We start from the raw sequence: 3,868 nt of genomic DNA, 5'->3' as shown, positions 1-3,868 counted from the left end.
ACAGACTCTCCTCGCAGAGCCTCGCCAAGCAAAGTTTCCATAGTTGATACTTCCCCAGCAAGGTTAGCTTTTCAAAGAAGGCCGATTTATTTTCGGTGGCTCCCCGGTCCCGGCAGACGGATCGTTCCCCACAGAGCATTCAAGGATTGATACAGCGATCCGCTCCCTACCAGAGTTGCTTCCCCAAGCAGATTTCTTTTTTTCTTTTTACACCATTGATAACATGAAACTATATCACATTTTCAGACTTGATTTAATTAAATTATATCGTTATTTGATTCAGTTTATTTTATATTATTCGATATTACTCGGTATTTTCTTATTATTTATTTCAGGTATCATTATTTAAAGCATATGTGAAAAAGAAAGAAAAGGGGTGCAAAAAGAAGATTTTCTAGGAAAAGCAGCAAGCTGAAGCACCAAAGCCCAGCCCACGTTTGGAACAAAGGAAATGGCTGTCACGACCGCCACAAGGACGTGTCGAGCGCCACGTCCCAAGACCTAGTGTTACGACCGTAACACATAGTGTGACGGACGTCACACATCCCATCCTATATTTTAGGCTTTACGTGCGTAACGGAGTGGACGGCTTCCCCTAAATTTTCTCCTGCACTCGTAGACGTTTGGAATGACACTGAAGACCCATTCTAGGAAACGGTTATTTTGAGAGGTGAATATAAATAGACCTCACAAAAGCCAATTGAGGCTCTCTCTTGATCTCTCTTCTCCGTGCAATTTTTCTAGCAATATCTTTCCAGCATTATAATTTACCAGCACTCTAAGTTTTCAAGCATCTTATTTTCTTTTCCTTTCTAGTTTAATTTCCGAAGCAAAAAATTTATTTTCTCACGATAGTTTCTACACCGGAAACTATTATGTAATTTTTACTGGATCTAACCTTACGTTAGATCATAGTATTTTATTTCCTTATTTTTACTTTCCTATCTGATTGAGAATTGTGAAGAACAAATCCAACCGGCTTGTGGTGGAGTGTTCGAGCATCGAAGCTAGGAGATAAAATCCAGATTTCTAGTATTTTTCCAGGTTCATTAATTAATTGATTTATTGTTTTAATTTACATATGCTTTGTTCCGCTGTTTATATATATTGTTTGTTTGATATGGCCGTATTTATGCACGATTATTGTTTATGCATGTTTATCATGTCTGGCTAATTAATTTAGATATCGGTATGTAAAGTAAGCGGAATAAAGGAATCAAAATTTAGTTGGTTTAAATTTATTTCAAAATATAGTCACTCTTTTTCTGGTCTCAATTTACAGAGTTAATACCAAGGTTTTTGTACGAGAGTAAAAGACATAAAGAAGTTAAAATCAATAGAACGACGGTTTGAGTTTTTAACTGGACAGTGTAAATTGAACATTAACTTTAAATCAGGGCGAAAGCAATTTTTAAGGTTAATTAAATTCTAATCATTTTCAAAAATTATCTTTAAAAGTTAAATGTGAGGGCGAGAGTTAAGCATTTAAGTTTAATCATATAATCTAAGTCAACAGAGCGAGAGTTTGAGACGAGGGTGTTTAAACGGTTAGTATTTTCTCAAAGGGAGTTTCCATAGATTCTATTATTTTCAAAAGTGATTTTAGATTTAACGAAATAGTGAGAGCGTATGTTAAAATATAAAGTCATAGTCTAATTCAACAGAGCGAGAGTTTGAGGAAAAGACTTTTAATTAATAGTGTCTACTGAAAAGACTTATTTTAAAATTAAGAAAAAGACCAACAAAGATTTGATTCCCCAATTACGACGAACTACATACTGATATCCATATTATTTGATATTTTATCTAGATCCAAATTTAGTTTTACTTTTCCCCCTAATCATTAAAGTATCATCCGCCTTAGCTTTACGCAGTAACCCTAGACAAACGGTAGATCGATTCATTAAGTCCCTGTGGGATCGACATCTTTTAAAACTATGCGATTAGGCTGTGCACTTGCAGTTAGTACCCCGATAGACGCATAAAGTCACGATCAAGTTTTTGGCGCCGTTGTCGGGGACTTTTATTTAGTCGATATCGTAACTCTCCTGTTACGCTGTAGAGACTAAGGCAATTTTTATTTTTTCCCTTTTTCGTTGATTTGTATGCCACACACTCGCTCACAAGGCGAGCCGTACTACTTACGAATCAACGACGTTGAACGATATCTTTGATTATTACGACGAATTCGGGAGTATCGTGCTAGAAACAATCTTCCTCCAATCGAAATTCCTGATCTAAAAAATCTCCGTCCTTTGACGATACCAGCGATGGCCGAACCAGCTCGTGCTCTTCGAGATTACGCTGCTCCATCGCAGGATGATCCGTATTCGAGTATTGCTCCACCTGCAATCGAAGCGAACAACTTCGAACTTAAACCTTCGCTGTTGCAAGCAGTGCAACAAAATCAATTTTCTGGAAATCCTACCGAGGATCCAAACCTTCATTTATCCGTATTTGTCCAATATGCTGACACTGTTAAAGCTAATGGTGTCACTTCAGAGGCAATTCAACTTCGTCTCTTTCCTTTCTCGTTAAGAGATAAAGCTAGAAGATGGCTTCAATCTCTTCCTTCCAACTCAGTCACCACATGGAATGAGTTGAAGAAAGTCTTTCTTGCCCGATATTTTCCTCCAAGCAAAACAACTATGTTGAGAGCCCAGATAAATGGATTTAAGCAAAAAGATAACGAGTCTCTTTTCGAAGCATGGGAAAGATACAAGGACATGATGAGACTTTGACCACACCATGGTTTAGAGGACTGGTTAGTAATTCACACCTTCTACAATGGTCTCTTGTACAACACAAGGCTAACAATAGACGCCGCCGCCGGTGGTGCGCTTATGGATAAACCTTACACCGACGCTTATCAACTTATCGAGAGCATGGGCCAAAATCATTATCAGTGGGGAAGCGACCGAACAATGGTAGAAAAACCTCAAACGAAAGGTGGCATGTACGAGATAAGTAGCCTTGATCATGTTAATGCAAAAGTGGATGCTCTTGCCCAGAAAATTGAAAGTTTAAACGTATCACCTCCAGCCACCGTGGTTGCTGTAACTCAAAATTGTGAAGTCTGTGGAATTCAAGGTCACAGTCCTACAGATTGTCAACTCCTAACAGGAATTCAAACAGATCAGGTGAACTATGTTCAAGGTAATCCTTACTCGAATACCTATAACTTAAACTGGAAGAACCATCCTAATTTTTCATATAAAAGTAACAACACTTTATACGCACCAGTCAAGCTCCCAGTCAAGCTCCAGCTGTACCACCTGGATATCAAAAGCCGACCCCATCTACACCTAACAATAATGTTCCTAGGAAGTCCAACTTGGAAATCATGATGGAGAACTTCATCGCTTCTCAACAGCAAACCAATAAAGAGTTCTTAAACCAGAATGTACACACTAGCAAACAGATTAAACAACTAGCAAGTAAAGTAGATGCTCTGGCTACCCATAACAAAATGCTGGAAACACAAATCTCGCAAGTAGCTCAACAACAAGCGCCTACTGCTGCCCCAACTGGTGCATTTCCTGGACAGCCACAACCTAATCCGAAAGGCCACACTCATGCAATTATATTACGAAGTGGTACAGAGGTAGAAGGACCATCTGACCCAAGGATTGAGAACCAAAATTCTAAAAAGTCAACTGAGGAAGAAAGTAAACCTAAGGAAAAGGAAGAGTGTAATAGGGAAACCATAGAAAAAAAAGAACCTTATGTACCTCCACCGCCTTACAAACCACCCATCCCTTATCCTCAAAGGCTAATTAAAACCAAAGACGCGGGCCAATTTAAAAAATTTGTTGACTTACTGAAACAATTAAACGTCACAATCCCTTTTACAGAAGCTATTACACAA

The 3,868-nt window shown here is 38.4% G+C and overlaps 1 non-coding gene across 1 annotated transcript; it reads right to left on the bottom strand.

The window, feature by feature from the left end:
- Positions 1–2,648: 2,648 nt before the first annotated feature.
- LOC127098824 (small nucleolar RNA R71) lies at positions 2,649–2,755 on the bottom strand. Its single transcript, XR_007793517.1, has one exon. It is a non-coding gene; the product is annotated as a small nucleolar RNA R71 (small nucleolar RNA).
- Positions 2,756–3,868: the final 1,113 nt, after the last annotated feature.

This window comes from Lathyrus oleraceus, chromosome 6 (assembly GCF_024323335.1).
Source record: "Lathyrus oleraceus cultivar Zhongwan6 chromosome 6, CAAS_Psat_ZW6_1.0, whole genome shotgun sequence".
Lineage (NCBI taxonomy): Eukaryota > Viridiplantae > Streptophyta > Magnoliopsida > Fabales > Fabaceae > Lathyrus > Lathyrus oleraceus.
The sequence above is the reverse complement of the archived record's forward strand: the minus strand, read 5'-3'. Positions and strand labels throughout refer to the sequence as shown.